This window comes from Halichoerus grypus, chromosome 1 (assembly GCF_964656455.1).
Source record: "Halichoerus grypus chromosome 1, mHalGry1.hap1.1, whole genome shotgun sequence".
Classification (NCBI taxonomy): Eukaryota; Metazoa; Chordata; class Mammalia; order Carnivora; family Phocidae; genus Halichoerus; species Halichoerus grypus.
In genome coordinates, this window is record NC_135712.1 from 83,866,388 (window position 1) to 83,883,599 (window position 17,212).

At 38.6% G+C, this 17,212-nt stretch overlaps 1 protein-coding gene across 2 annotated transcripts in view; it reads right to left on the bottom strand.

Annotated features, from left to right (window-relative positions):
* The window catches only part of LOC144381347 (uncharacterized), a 785,460-nt gene that overhangs the window by 563,710 nt on the left and 204,538 nt on the right, over positions 1–17,212 (bottom strand). The window contains exons 1-2 of one of the 2 annotated variants that reach the window (XM_078068696.1): positions 15,376–15,511; positions 15,054–15,123 (exon numbers count right to left, since the gene is read on the bottom strand). The gene's annotated coding sequence lies outside the window, so the exon portion shown is untranslated. Of the gene's footprint in view, positions 1–15,053; positions 15,124–15,375; positions 15,512–17,212 lie in introns of those variants that run through there. The other variant, XM_078068692.1, reaches the window with a different exon arrangement.

Genomic DNA, 17,212 nt, shown 5'->3' on the forward strand with positions numbered 1-17,212 from the left:
CTCAAATTCAATACAGCCGCAAACAAAACTCATTATGTTCTCTTCAAGAAAGTTTCCTTATTTTTTGACCATGACATCAAAATTCTCTCCAGCATTTTCCAGAGGATGTGCTATATTCCCATACTGTTCTGTAAGAAAGAGATATGTGTTCGGTTAAATGGGAGGTAAGTTGGGTTAAATACAATTAAAACAGTTTCTTTTCTGTAGGACTTCTCAGAACCTTTTATACGCTAATGTGTTTGGGGAGTCTCCAAAATAGAGATAGAGTATATACTGCTTACAAATATATTTGATTATGGGACTCTTTCTGGAAGCTCTTCTCAGGAAGGACCAGCTTCAGTGAACCACTTATAACAAGATCTTATCCTAGTCATCCTTGACTCTTCCTTCTCTATATCTAAGTAGTTACCAAATTCTAATAATTCTTTTAAAATATCTTTTTTTCCATTCCTGCTATTCATACACTATTTTAACTCCCCTGATTTAGGCTTCCAACATTTCACACCTGGATAACAGCCTTTCTGTTAATTCCTTTTCTCCTCTTATCTCATCCACCTGTCTAAACCTCCTAAACCATTATTTTCATTATCCACATGGTTCTCTTGTTTAAAAAGAAAACAGAACAAAACCAAAACACATTCTGTTCCCAGGATCAAGTCAAATTGAAAACCTGGGATGTATCATCCTATTCACCAGCCTGATTCCTTCCAAGGCTCTAGCTGAGTCCTCCATCCAACCAGGCTGGTCTTGCCATAGTCAATTAAACATATCATGCTGCTTCTCAACTTCTTTTCTCTCCTTATTCACCTTCTTTCCCTTTGGGGCAGGCAGTTAACATGCATAAGGAATGGCAAATACAGGATTGGAAGCTACAGCTCTCCCCTCCTGTGCCCATGGCAAATTTACTAATTAATCATAACTCTCTCTTTCAGACCTTAGTCTCTACTTCAGAATCTTTCCCAACACAGTGCTTTAGGAAGCTACTGCCCACAAACCTATTGCAGTTGACACATATAATAAAACCAAAAAAAATAATGGGCTTCCCAGTTATAGAGATCATTTCATCATTCTATTCTCTCCATGAATTTAAACTTTTAACCTCTATGAACTTCAAATTCTTCATCTTTGAAATAGGAATAATTCTCATCTCAGCAGTTTGTTGCTAAGGTTAAATGAGTTTACACGCATAAAGGCCCACTAAAGAGGCACAGAGTAGATGACTAGTAGATGACCATCTCTTCTCTTCTCCTTCTCCCCTTGTTCTCTACCTGTCTAAATATTATGCATCCTTCTCCAGGTCCCCTTAGCCAGACCAGCCCATGCTGACAAGCCTCTTCTCTCGCTCTTTCGACCATCTGTGTTTTCATCCTAGACACCCAACCTAGTTGTGTTGTCCAGTTGTCGACTTAACTCTCCTTAGGCCCCTAGTCTCACAAGTCCTTGATCTCTCATCTTCAATGACATGCACCTCTACAACCCAGGTCGGTTCCTGATGTAGCCCTGCCTCATACTCCAACATGGTTCACATCTGTTCTAAAAGTCTGCTCTAACCACAAACATCTGATCTGCTTCTGAGTCCTGACTTTCCAAGTCTTTTTCCTACTCTCATGAACATGAATCCCTCCAATCCTCCTGATTTTTTGAGTCCATCAGCCTCCTCCTGTCTATCTTTGCCTTGCTGCCAAGCCTGGGCCCCCTGAATGGTCATTCAGTGAAGCACTAACCACAGCCTTAGAATCCTCCCCTCCTGCATTGTCTGCCATTCCTTCCATGCCAAGCCCCACCCAGATTACTGTAAACCCTCCTTGTCTCCTAGTTCTGGGCTGTTGAGCATTGAACTCAGTGACTTGACACCTGGAGACTACATTTTTCAGAGAACCATGTACAACCATTCCCCATTCACTAGCTCTGTCCTTAAGCATTAGTCTGAGAGTGGTATAAAAAACACCTGGGAGCTATTTTAAAATGCAGACTCCTAGGGCCCACTCCAATTATTCTGACTGAGTCAGTCTAGTATAAAACCCAGGAATCTGTATTCTAACAAGCACCTAATAAAGCAAGAGTGAGCAAACTACTGCCAGTAAGTCCAATCTGGCTCACTGACTGTTTTTGTACTACCCTTGAGCTAATAATGGTTTATTTTTAAATGACTGAAAAAATGTCAAAAAAAAATTTCATGACTCCACCCCAAAACTGCTAGAACTCATACAGGAATTCAATCAAGTGGCAGGATATAAAATCAATGCACAGAAGTCAGTAGCATTCCTATACACCAACAACAAGTCAGAAGAAAGAGAAATTAAGGAGTCGATCCCATTTACAATTGCACCCAAAACCATAAGATACCTAGGAATAAATCTAACCAAAGAGGCAAAGGATCTGTACTCAGAAAACTATAAAATACTCATGAAAGAAATTGAGGAAGACACAAAGAAATGGAAAAACGTTCCATGCTCATGGATTGGAAGAACAAATATTGTGAAGATGTCAATCCTACCTAGAGCAATCTACACATTCAATGCAATCCCCATCAAAATACCATCCACTTTCTTCAAAGAAATGGAACAAATAATCCTAAAATTTGTATGGAACCAGAAAAGACCCCGCATAGCCAGAGGAATGTTGAAAAAGAAAAGCAAAGCTGGCGGCATCACAATTCCAGACTTCCAGCTCTACTACAAAGCTGTCATCATCAAGACAGTATGGTACTGGCACAAAAACAGACACATAGATCAATGGAACAGAATAGAGAGCCCAGAAATGGACCCTCAACTCTATGGTCAACTAATCTTTGACAAAGCAGGAAAGAATGTCCAATGGAAAAAAGACAGTCTCTTCAACAAATGGTGTTGGGAAAATTGGACAGCCACATGCAGAAGAATGAAACTGGACCATTTCCTTACACCACACACAAAAATAGACTCCAAATGGTTGAAAGACCTCAATGTGAGACAGGAGTCCATCAAAATCCTAAAGGAGAACACAGGCAGCAACCTCTTCGACCTCAGCCGCAGCAACTTCTTCCTAGAAACATCGCCAAAGGCAAGGGAAGCAAGGGCAAAAATGAACTATTGGGACTTCATCAAGATCAAAAGCTTTTGCAAAGCAAAGAAAACAGTCAACAAAACCAAAAGACAACCGACAGAATGGGAGAAGATATTTGCAAATGACATATCAGATAAAGGGCTAGTATCCAAAATCTATAAAGAACTCATCAAACTCAACACCAAAAGAACAAAGAATCCAATCAAGAAATGGGCAGAAGACATGAACAGACATTTTTCCAAAGAAGACATCCAAATGGCCAACAGACACATGAAAAAGTGTTCAATATCGCTCGGCATCAGGGAAATCCAAATCAAAACCTCAATGAGATACCACCTCACACCAGTCAGAATGGCTAAAATTAACAAGTCAGGAAATGACAGATGTTGGCAGGGATGCGGAGAAAGGGGAACCCTCCTCCACTGTTGGTGGGAATGCAAGCTGGTGCAGCCACTCTGGAAAACAGTATGGAGGTTCCTCAAAAAGTTGAAAATAGAGCTACCATATGATCCAGCAATTGCACTACTGGGTATTTACCCCAAAGATACAAAAGTAGGGACCCGAAAGGCTACGTGCACCCCGATGTTTATAGCAGCAATGTCCACAATAGCCAAACTGTGGAAAGAGCCAAGATGTCCATCAACAGATGAATGGATAAAGAAGAAGTGGTATATATATACAATGGAATATTATGCAGCCATCAAAAGGAATAAGATCTTGCCATTTGCAACGACGTGGATGGAACTGGAGGGTATTATGCTGAGCGAAATAAGTCAAACAGAGAAAGACATGTATCATATGACCTCACTGATATGAGGAATTCTTAATCTCAGGAAACAAACTGAGGGTTGCTGGAGTGGGGGGTGGGGTGGGAGGGATGGGGTGACTGGGTGATGGACACTGGGGAGGGTATGTGTTCTGGTAAGCGCTGTGAACTGTGCAAGACTGTTGAATCTCAGATCTGTACCTCTGAAACAAATAATGCAATATATGTTAAGAAAGAAAAAAAGAAGAAGAATGTAGCAGGAGGGGAAGAATGAAGGGGGGGAAATCGGAGGGGGAGAAGAACCATGAGAGATGATGGACTCTGAAAAACAAACTGAGGGTTCTAGAGGGGAGGGGGTTGGGAGGATGGGTTAGCCTGGTGATGGGTATTGAGGAGGGCACGTTCTGCATGGAGCACTGGGTGTTATGCACAAACAATGAATCATGGAACACTATATCTAAAACTAATGATGTAATGTATGGGGATTAACATAACAATAAAAAAAATTAAAAAAAAAAATTTCATAATATGAGAATATTCAAATTTCAGTGTCCACTACTAAAATTTTTTTAAAGGACTTTATTTTTTAGAGCAGCTTCAGGTTCACAGCAAAATCAAGAGGAAGGTACAAAAACTCCCATATATTCCTTGCCCACACATATGCATAGCTTCCCCCATTTTCAACACCCCCTGCAGAATACATTTGTTACAACAGATGAATCTACATTGACATGTCATTATCACCCAAAGTCCATAGTTTACATTAGGATTCACTCTTGATTTTGTATATTATAGGGTTTGGACAAATGTATAATGACATGTATCCACAATTTAATATCATACAGAATATTTTCACTGCCTAACATGAATACAGTTTTACTGGAACACAACCATATTCATTTGTTTACATCTTACCTATGGTTGCTTTCATGATACAACAGCTAATCTGAGTAGCTGCAACAGAGACCACATGACCCACAAAGTCTAAAATATTTATAATCTGGCATTTTACAGAAAAAGTTTGCTGATCCCTGAATTAAAAGATCCTGTTGCAGTATCAGAGACGTCAGTTTGAGGTATCCTTAATAAGATTCACTGAAACTCCATGCTGCCTAAACTTTACTTCTTTTCTTCATGTCTTAATGACACCCTAACACCCTACAGTTAGTGTTCCAAGTCTTCTTCCCTTTCCTCAATCCCTTCTCTGCCTGGACCTCCTCACTCTCAGCAGATACCTCACTTCTCACCTTATTAAGAACACAGAGCCTATTTATAAGTTACTTATTTCACTTCCTTTACTCCTATGTGAAACCAAAACTACTCAAAAAACAAACAAACAAACAAAACCTGTAAGGCCTAGCGGTATCTTCAGTGTCTGGCAGACGTTTGTTCAAGTCCCAGCTCTGCACTTACTGGCTTGTGATCCCAGGCAAGGCCTCAACCTCTAGGTCTGACCATATATAAATCTGGCTGACAAGCCTAGCTCAGAGGACCGCTGTCAAGGTGAAGTGAAACAACATGTACTTGGCATAGAGCAGGCACTCGATAAATGCTTTCTTCACTCCATCTGACACCAAAACACTAAAAGGTCACATTTATCGAAAGCATACTGTGTGTCAGATACCTTATATTCATTATCTCATTAAATTTTGAGAGAAGTACCCAGATAGGGGTTCCTGGGTGGCTCAGTTAATTAAGCGTCTGCCTTTGGCTCAGGTCATGATCTCAGGGTCCTGGGATCGAGCCCCACATCAGGCTCCCTGCTCAGCAGGGAGTCTTCTTCTCCCTCTGCCCCTCCCCCTGCTCGTGCTCTCTCTCTCTCTCTCTCAAATAAATAAAATCTTAAAAAAAGAGAAATACCCAGATAGATGCTAAACCATACTGTCTACCCAAACATGTTTCATCAATTATCCACCTTTCACTCTCAGTTCTCACCTCTGATGACTTTACTCCTGTCCACATACAGTCATACACAGAAACATGCTCCATTCTCCTCTCAGCCCTGCCGCAATCTCATATTAAGGTGTTTTATCTCCTTTCCTGAAACAATAAAAAAATCCCACTCATGCCTCAATTGCTCACAACTTGGTTTCTTTTGTTTGGTTCAATCTATGAAAACAGCTATTCCCATTTAGGAACAAATGGTTCCCAAGATTACCAATAATTATTAGCTGCCAAAAATAGATGGTTTTGTGTTGGTACTTATTCTGTTTTATAGCAAATACTATTCTAATCACAAAGATTAAACAGACACAAAACAAAACTCTCCTTGGCTGCCATAACAACTCACTCTGGTGGTTTCCTTTGCTTTTCTGAGCACTTCTTTTCGGTCATCTTCATTGGCCTCTACCCTCTTCCCCATCCCTCTCTCTTGTCCTCTCTACTCTTCTCTTCCCTCTTCAGTTTACTTTCTAGGACCTTGGCTTCAACCAGCAGTACTATGCAAATCTAAATTAGCTGTGTCTAGCCCTACCATTCTTTAAACTTTTTCTTTAAATTTTTTATCCTTTTTCCAAACCATGGGTGAAATGTCTATTCATATTTCAAACTCAATCAAGGGCAAAACCAAAGCTCCCTTAAAATTAAGTCTTTCTCCTGAATTCTCTACTTTGCTAAATGATGCCATCATTGAGAGTTAAACTCATAGAATCATCGTTTCTTTCTTACTCTCCAATACCTTGACCCCAGCAGCTGCCTCATGTTTATCTCTAAAAATGTTTCTCCTGTCTCCTTATCCTCAAGTCCTCACTTCCCAATCCATCTTTGATCCTTACAGTTCTAATTCTTCCCTCACTGCTGCAGTAAAATTGGTCCTGCTAACATCACTGATATCCTTTATGTTGCAAAACTCAACAGACTCATTTCAGGTCTCCTTTAACGCTATTCCTTTGGTAATATTTGAAACTATCATTCTCTCTTTCTTAAAAGTTTATTCCCTTGATTTATAGTTTCCTTCATACACATGCCACCTATGTGACCTCTTATCATTGGTATTTCCCTCTATTATACAACTTATTTACATCACACACTTGGCTAGGAGCTCCTTGAGATTAGGGGCCTATGTCTGCTAATACATAATAAGCACAAAGTAAATATCTATTAAATTAATGAGTGAATTCTCTTTCTGTTAATTCTATTCCTACTGTCACCACTCTGATTGAGCCTCTGGTTCCCTCTCACTGGGGCTATTATAAGTTTCCTAACCGGCTTCCTCCCTTTCAGTCTGCTCCAAACATTTCCAGGTATAGTTGCCAAGTACATTTTCCTAATGTAGATCTCTGGATCATGTCAAAAACCATTCAATTGCTCACAAAATTCAACTGAACTTATGAATTTGGAATTCAAAGCCACTAAAATAAAAATCCAATGTTCCCTGCATGGTTTTCTAAGACTACTGTATAATAATAACCCAACACCCAACATGGCCTTTCAAGTTCCTGTGCTTTGGTTCCCAAACTCCTTCTACTGCAATTTTTTATCCTTTAAGGTCTGCTTTCTCCATAATGCCTGATTCTTCATAAGTCCTGATCCTATATGTATTAATAACTTTTGATCTTCATTATTCTAATCCATATAGCATTGTACATACTACTTTGATGAGCCATAAGATTTCTAGCCTATTGTTATCAATAGTGATTGGCCTTTTGAGTGACCTACTTTGCAAACTCCCTGAGAGCAAGAGCTATGTATTCTTTATCTCATATTCCACTTCATAATGCATTTTCAACAAACACCCAGTGAATTAATACTTAACTGTGTCATATGTATTAAAATACTTTGCATTCAATTATTTCCCATCTAAAAATTACTGTCCCTTAATTCCCAAGTTCTTCTCCATCTTCAACCCTAGCCCATCCTTCCCTTTCCCAGTGAAACTCCCTTGAAAGGATTGTCACAGATGCAGTCTCTTCTCTCATACCTCCCATTCTCTTCTTAGCCCGTGGCAATCTAGCTTCCTGTCATCCCTCTACCCAAAACAGTCTTGCAAAATTAATCACAATCTCTTTGTTGTGAAATAGAGTGTGCCCTTTTTAGTTTTTAACTTACTTCACATTCCTGTTGAAAGATGATCCCAAGTTCTTGTCTTGAGCCCAGAATTCACCTGAGCTCCTTATTTACACATCCAGTTCTGTACTAGACATCTTCAGCTGAGTGTCAAACCCAGCAGAGTACCCAATAAATATTTGTTGAATAATGAATACCTCCCAACTTGCTCTTCTTGGTTTAGATCAGTGTTTCTTACTCTATTTTATCCTATGCCCTCTATTTAATAAATATGTAAAATCTTATGCTCCCCCACTATCAAATACATTCTGACATAGCTGCCCACCCTTCACCCAGAGGCTTTTTGGATGATGAAAATGACCAACCCTCTGCATGTCTCCATCAGACATCAGACCAAAATGGTTCTATGGAGCATTGGTTTCTGATGTTTAAATTATTAAAACAGTAGTATTTGCTTAATTTTCAAATATAAAATTATAATATTAAGTATGTTTGATAGGCTTTTTTAAACAATATACAGAAACCTGGAGATCCTGACAAGCCCTTTGGGAAGTCACCCTTCTTCTACTGCTCATCCTCTAACCTGAAAATCCCAGAGATAGGAGCTCTCTAAGACAGAGTACAGCTCTAAAATTGTGTGACTTTAGGTTATAAAGTGTTTAAATGTTTTTGACCCCTAAGCATAGTGGGCACTAAAGAAATAAACACTTTGAGCAAATTATAGAAAAGCATTAAAACACAAGTAAATTATTTTAAAACTTAGTTTATACCTGGAATTTCCCCCTTCCTCTCCCTCATCTTCTCTCCTCTACTCTCCCTTCACACTTCTTTTTTTTTTTTTATGGTTTATTTATTTTAGAGAGAGAGAGAAAGAGTGCAAGTGAGCACAAGAGGGAGGGGCAGAGGGAGGAGAGAGAATCTCAAGCATACTCCACACTGAGTGCAAGCCCAAAACGGGACTCAATCTCACAACCCTGAGATCACGACTCAAGCCGAAACCAAGAGTCAGTCACTTAACCAACTGTGCCACCCAGGTGCCCCCCTCCTTTCACACTTCTAACCCCAATTCCTTCCATTTTCTTTCCTCATTTTCACTGTATTGATCACAGAGTGTGTTATCCCTATAAGCAGCTGAAATTTATTTTTTTCTGGAGGCCAGAAAAGTAACTTGTCCATTTTGGAATTTTTATGAGGAAATACAAGTGACCATCTTCTTGGCCATGCCTAGTAGTCCAAGTAGTCCAAAAAAGAAAAAATTTTCCAAGTTGCTCTGGGGGAGTCATCTAAGCAAGGTTGAAAACAGAGGTCTGCTATGTGCTTAGAGGGACTTACTTCCAGATCTGACTTCCCCAGCAGAAGCTGGAGGGGAAGTCTTAACTTTCCTTGTGCTCACATCTTCATTTTCCTGTATCCTGACAGATCCTACCTTTGAACTGTTAGGATGCTAAACTACTCTGCTGAATGAAGTACTTTGCTCTTCCTTCAGTTTATTAAAAAAAAAAAAAAAACCTTGAAAACAGCTATGGGGTATTTTTTCATAGCATATTTTTGTTACTCTAACCCTGTCTTTTCACCCCCAATGATCTAGCACATATTTAAGAGAGTTCGCCCTTCCAACAAAAGAAATCACACATTATTAAATCTGTTCTTATAAATGTCTCAGGGGAAGAAAAATATTACCATCTTCATTTTCAGAGCACTCTACAAGGAGTCTGTGAATATTAAAAGGCATTTATTTTTAGCCTTCAATTCACTCTTTAAGGACACACTCATTAGAGCTATGACAATATAGACAATTTTGAATGGCTGACAGATTGGACACCCTTTCCTAAAAGAGCTACACTGGCTGACAATCAAGTTCAAGGCTCCAAGAACCTTGTAACATCAACTGTTTAAGCCAAAAAGCAGAAGCAAAGACCTGAATAACTTAACCAAAATTCTACGCAGAAAATATACCACTGTGCAGGTAAATGACTCACCAAAAACTTTCTGAGCCTGGGGTTCCAAAAGTTTTGTAAAATGTTTCTCAATTTTCACTCCATGCCCCAAAGTCCAAACAAATTATATATGTTGAACCATTATAGTTGATTCGTGTGCTTCTCTTCAAATTTTCTAAAAGGAGTACACAGAAGCTGAACTGATAAAAGCCCTACTACTAATCATGATTCAATGTATCACAAGTCTAAACCCTTGTGATGTTAAAGCTGAGGACTTGTTTTCCATTTTTCAGTGTCTGTGGCCTCTTTCTAGGCATTAGGATTCTTTTTTTTTTTTTTTTTAACTATAATTGAACTAACCATTTAATGGTATAATTTGATAAACTGTTTTTGACTACTTTATTGAATAATACACAGTGAATCCGAAAATAATAACCTGGAAACTTTATCCTTGGATATTATCCAATGTAATACACAAATCTGGTAGTCCCAGAAAACATTCCAGTTGCATTTTAAAGATTCTAAGTATTAAAATATTTCTGCTTTGGTAGCTCAAAGGATAAAACTTTTTAAATGATGACTGGGCCAAGGGATGAGTCTTAAGAGTAGCTGGAAATAGGAGCACCTGGGTGGCTCAGTTGGTTGGGTGCCCAACTCTTGATTTTGGCTCAGGTCATGATCTCAGAGTCCTGAGACTCAGCTCAACCCCTGTGCTGGGCTCCATACTCAGCAAGGAGTCTGCTTGAAATTCTCTCTCTCTCTTTCCCTCTTAGGCATTAGGATTCTATTATCCTTTAAGTAAACTTGGCATTGTCTGTCTAATACGTAAATTAAGAATACAGTTTCCTATTCCATGTAAAAAGGAATTTATGGACAAAACTGAAAAAAAGGAGACTCAAATTCACTTTTAACATTATATTACAAGGTAAATCGTTTCTCTCTCCTTTATTGCTTTTCTCATTCTTAATTTCACCTTTCCCTCCATCTTTTCTATTTAAAGCCCCAGAGAAAGGAGCATTTGTAAGTTTTGCTATGGCACCCTGGACTCATCAGCAGGGGTAGCTACAACCAAAAGCATAATGAAATGTCTTTCCCTAACAGAAAATGTATAGGGGGATTTTTTCAATTGCTACATAATCCTCACTACTATTAAGTTGTCAGGAAGGCTTTTGGGGATGTGTTAAGCACAACATTAGGCTGAGATATGCAAGTTTAGTTTTAGGAGCTAGGGGAAAACCATATTGCTTCTGCAAAATAGAGGTATAAATAATTTAAAGATAGAGAAAGGGGGGGTCCCAAGAATAGAAGAAAACATGTAGGGAAGCTGGATGGAGCATGAGGGAAGAAGGGTCAAAGAGAGAAATCTCCAGTGTTGGCAAACTAAGAAGGTATTTCACAGAGGAGAATGTTCAATAGGGATGTTCAAGTGGTTTGATGTGGGATATGCAAAGTAAACTCCGAACCCACCCCACCTCATCTCTCTTTCAGTAAAAAATACTGTAAAATTTTACTGAGTAAGATTTGCTGCTCACTCACTCTTTGTGAAAGGGTACTCTATTAGAGAACCTCAATGAAAGCTGAGGTCTGTGGCTGTGGGTTGCCCTTGGACAAAAACAGAAAGATGTTTTGTATATATAAGAGACTGAGGGACAGCTGACATCTATGTTGCTCAAGGAAGGCCCAGGATATGATGCCCGGATTTAATCTACATAGCCACATGCTTCCTGTGTAACTAGAGGCCAGTCACTGAATCTCTCTGATTCTGCGTTTTCACCACTGTAAAATGAAGGTAATGATAACAGACTTTGGGGTGGTTGTGAGAATTATGGCTAATATGTATAAGATATCCACTATATGGAAGTTACCCTTTTGATGATGATTTTTTTTTTTTTTTGCTATTTTTGTTGTAGCTGCTAAAAACTCTGGCCAAGTCTATGACTCAAAAAAACCCCACAAAACAAAAACAAAAAACCTCTGAAATGCATGGCCTTCATATGTGTGTTATTTTTTTTCCAAAGTCTTAAACTAATTTATATTTTCTCTATTCCTAATTGTTTAGTTATTATTTATATCTATCGTATTACATTACAACCTACATCAAAACCCTTGTAAAAAGTGGTTTGTGTGTATGTGACAGAGTTTTTCTGCCGCTTATGTTCCCAGTTTCCCCATACTGAATTTTAGGGCATGATGGGAGTCTGTGAATTTTCTTCTACTTCAGATGCTGCTGCCATGTTTATGGTTTCATGGAGTTGTCTGACCAATAATTGGAATGACCTTGGCATTGATCAAAACCTGCCCTGTACCTTGTCCCTTTTGTCATAAAAAGGTGATTCCAATCTGGGATTAGCAGGGGAGCATGTCTGTGGAAACCTGGTCTTATCTTCTTTGTCATTATGTCATCACCATCTTAGCTGACCAGACCCAACCATCATATTCATGGCAAAATGTCTGCCCATCCATAGGAGGCAAGAAAAAGCAAACAAACAAGGGACAGATAATGTTCCCATTCGACACCTGAGGGAAGCAAGGCCCAAAGATGTCAGTGATCAGCACAGAGCTTTCATCAACACAAAACTGGAATTAAAACCAAGCCAACCACTTTCCTGCATCCTGAACACTAGAAAATGTAACCTCTTAACACACACTGATTAGTCAAGCAATCTATAGCTTGTCAGCACATCAAAGCATGGGCAGATTTACCTGATCCTGCTGAAGATTATAAAAAGAACAATCTGCAGATAATAGCTTCTACTGGCAGAGCTTATGCAGGGGGTAGGGCTCCTATCCTATCCTAGAAGGACTGGGGCTGCATGAGCCTCATCTCTACCTTTGGATTCTATTGCTCATCCACGAAAACACTGAAACCTCAATACCACTAGTGTAATAAAAAGGTAGCACCTAGTTCCTAACACAAAGCCCAAGGAACTTTTAATTTTACATAAAGGAAAACAAAACTTTAAAATCAATATCAGATGCTTCAGACACTTAACAAGTGTGTTCGTTTTTCCTTTCCTCTGATAACTCTTGAAGACACCACAAAGATTTGGATTTCTAAACTTTCTAGGAGTGGTTTTTTGTTTGTTTGTTTGTTTTTGTTTTGGCTTAGCAAAGAGCAAAGTGTGCAATATTATCAGATTCCTATATCTAGGAATACAAGGCCTACAAACAAAAGATTTGGGAAGGTTCCCCTTGCCCCAGTGGTTAGGTAGGAAATATCTAGCTCTCCAGTACCCAAAAATGCCAGGTGCTTACAGGATAATGCTTATACCTACGTTGAGGGGAAAAGGAAACATTCATTCTCCACTAGCAAAAGCTTTGAAACAGTTAATCCTCAATAAACTGAGCATGCAGGAATCTTAGCTGATTTTCAGGCTTGATTATCTATTCCTTAACATGTCTTTACACATAGTTTTTACAACTATATCAAGACAAAATATCTCTAGCTTTTACCAAAAGTACTTAATGATAACACAAGGAGAAATTTGGCAAAATGCTTATAAGATTGACTAGACATGAAACTAGTAAGCAAAAGACAAAAGTATTATTGCCCAGGTACTAATATGGATTAGCAAAAAACAACAATGACATTCCTAAATAATAAACTTTTTCTTTTAAGAGCTAAAAAAAAACAATAATTTTAATTTAACAAGCTTAATTTACATAAAAGGGAACGTAATCAATATTATGAGAAAAAATCTGCATAACTGGTATAATTAATTACATCTCTCAAACAAAAGATCTTTATATTGTGCTTCTCTATCAATCTAAGATTGTAGGCAATGATTACAATGGCACCGTACAGATTATCTAGAACATCATGTCCATGCAGACAACACAATAATCCAACTTGTTTTCACAGGAAGAAACCACACTTAGATCCATCAAGAAGGGCACCAATTAGTTTTACTCTTCTCCCTCCCACCCACCCCTCAGGTTTTAATCATCTGTTGTATAGCAACTGTTGTAAATTATGGGTAACAACAACCTTGGAACTTCAATACCAATATAAACTAATACCCCACTGCCACCTTCTTGGCAGTTTGCCACATATGCTATTTTAAAGTTAGGCATTAGGAGGCAGCAAATGGCTCAAAACCACAGGCACAGATAAATATTGTAGGAAGTTGGAAAAGAGACCTAAAGCTGCAAAGGCAGAGAAAACAGATCTCATCTTAAACACAGACTTCCAGGAATTTAGATATGTTATGAGGAACAGCTAGAAGGGAAACGGGTTTGGCCCTCATAGAGAGTTGTAAAACTATCTGGATTCCATTCCCCATTTCTGCAGCTCTAAGAAAGGCTGATGGTCACCTGAAGGGTTAAACAACATAGGTCTTGGTTTCCTTTAATCTTGTTTTGTTTCTTGGCTCCAGAAACAAAGGTCTCTTGGTTGCCTATGTGGAATTCTCAGGTCGCACTTGCTTTGGCAATGCCCATGCTAATGCATATTCTGTTCAAGCCATCACGGAGACATTAGAACTGATTCGGCCCCATATCGCTTCATTCTGACTAAGGCATTTACATATTTAAAGCATGCACCATAGTTACTCAGAAATGCCAATGCGGCATCTACGTTAAAAAAAATACTTGTGACACGTACTCTAATTCAAGGAATTATGTCTTCAGATAACACATATGTGTCTTATTTGGGGAAAGATGAAAACAGACTTTTCACTTTCCTAAAGGGAGAAAAATACCTCTAAATGAAGCATTTTTATTTTAGTTATAATGCTTGACTGAATTATAAGACATGTAGCTTAAGCCACCTTAAAAATTGTTTGATTGGTTTGTAATATCAAAACAACTCTTGCCTTTCTCTGGGTATTTACTTTGAAAAAATAAACTCATATAATTTATAGAAGAATTTTATTTCAAGCACAAATAGAAAAGTCCTCAGGAAATATGACTACTAGGAATCAAAACTATAAATGTATGAGGAAGACTGTGTGGTGCATGAAACAAGAAAACATCTCCAAAGATAGTTCCCTACAATTTTTGCATTGTTTCTTAAACTGTTGTGCTAAGAATGCATACATTATGTGCCACACAATACTTAGCTATCAGAACATACAGGATAGAGCAGTAATGAAAAACACATTCAGTATTACGATAGTAATATTGTGATAAACAATTATACCAAACCAAAAGTAATTGCTATCTAAAAATGCAAATGCTCCACAAAACGTATTTTCCGTCTAGGCATGCATGATGATTCCAAACTCCTCCAATAACCAAATTTCAGCTTTATTACAACTGACTATTAAAAGTAATTGAAGAAAATATCACACATTACTTACTGTTTCTGAGATTTCTATGCCATCTTTCTGAATTCAAAGGGGTGGAGAAGAATTACTGCCACGAGGAAGTCTAGCAGGCAAAAAGAGGGAAAACAGCAAGTATTAGTTGTCTGAAATATTAACATCTTCAGGTTTTCTTGAGGTACTTCCCACAAGATCCCAAAGCAAAGAAGAAAAAGGAAAAGTTGGAGAAAAACATCACACACATCCCAAGCCGACTTTCTCCACAAACCCATGCAGCTCCAAACTTTAAAGTAAAGGCTCAAATTGTTGAGCACCCTGATTGAGCAAATATCCAACTTCGGTATCACTGGTTACGTACACAATTTCAGTAAGACGAATGCATCTCCAAAATTACTGTTACTTTAATGTATTATCCAGATTTTCCCCCTGTTTCTCTCCCTTTCTCCCTTTTCCATTCACATTTTTCTTCCTACAAAATGCACATAGGTCTGTTCTTCCTTGTACCCTGAGTCAGGCCTGGCTTTGAAATGCATTTCAATCTCTCAACACAGACTGCTTTCATTGCATTTAGAGTCCCACTAAGGCCCAGCTTTAAAAGCTACTGATTCTTTTTTTCTTTAGCCTTCCTCACAAAGGAAGGGTATTTTGTAAATTACCAGCTCGTTCAGATCAACAAAAGGTACTTTCATAGAAAGCCCCATTTGATTTTGCTCAAATTTGATTACAAGGATGGAGAAAAGGAAAGGAAGTCAAAAAGAAAAACCCCAGATGGCTTTTTCATTCATCTCAGTGAATGAGCTTTATCTGTGCCTTTTGAAACTGTAGCAGTGGAAAAGCATTTCTGTTGGCTTAAAAAACTTGACAAAAATTATTGGTTTGCCATTTCTCATGTAACAGCCATTGGGAACTGGATGAAAAGACTTTTTCATGGGATCGCCTGCTTGGATCAAAATAATGGAGATTAGGTATTTCATTATAAATTACAGTGGGAGATAGAGCAGGCTGTCATATTAATAGCAACCTGCTCATGGCCTTCAATGGTAGCTATTCTCCTAGACAAAGGACCAAGGGGGTTGTCTATTGAACTTGTACTTTAGGCCTGATCAATTTTCTATCATCAAGGCAAAAGGTGAGATGACTAACAAAGGAATTCACACATGAGTGACCTCATAAGCCTACAGATAAAACAGCTTAAAGAAGCAAAATACATCCTGAAATTATGGATGATAAACTATATAAAGAAGAAGAAGACAGAGTCTGAGAGCAGGAAAAGGAAAGAGCAATAGTCTATAATTCTCCTCTCTCTTCTTGGCCAAATGGACACATTAAAAGCTACTTGTTTTCAGCTGCAGATAATTGCAGCATTTGGGTTATAGTGGTCGGCTCTAAATCCTTCAGCCCACTTTTTTCCTCAGCACAGCTCCAGTCATTTCACTCGCTCTTAACAACAGCATTGTGTTCAAGACAAAGCGTCTACCAAGAGTCACACTTAAAAATAAAAACTAAAAAGAATCACAAGCAACACAGGCTTCCAGATATTACACAGTAGACTGTGCGTTTGTTATTTGCTTCAGGTTTCCAGCCTCTCGCCTGCCTCTCGTGCACTGACTTGGAATCTAAAGCTTTTCAAAGACTAAGCTGTACCTGAGACTAAAAGACACAGAATCTTAACGAAGCAGAATGAAACGTGTGATTCCATGAAGACTCTCTCAGAAGAGAGTGAAGATAAAATACTAATCCAAAGAACTAGTGCAGGACAGGTGATTAATTTTTATCCAATCACAAGGACTACTTTAGATTCCAAATTGAAGTTGTCCAAATCACTGTAGAAATTGCTAAAATTGTCTTCCCTGTTACATTTCCATGGAATTTTCTTCAACCTTTCTTAAAAAAAAATAATTGGCATTTCTGCCCTCTAGTCTCAGTATTCCTTGAATTCAGGATGGTAATAGAGAATTTATGTTCCAGGGATAAAACCCAGGTTACCAAAGGTTACTGTTACCTGGAGATGCAGATACTCTGTAAGACTCTGCATACTACATAAAGCTAATGCAGAGTAAAAATACCTGTGAGCTGGGCACCTGCCTGGCTCCGTCCATTAAGTGTCTGCCTTCAGCTCAGGTCATGATCCCATAGTCCTGGGATTGAGCCCCGAGTTGGGCTCCCTGCTCAGCAGGGAGTCCACTTCTCCTTCT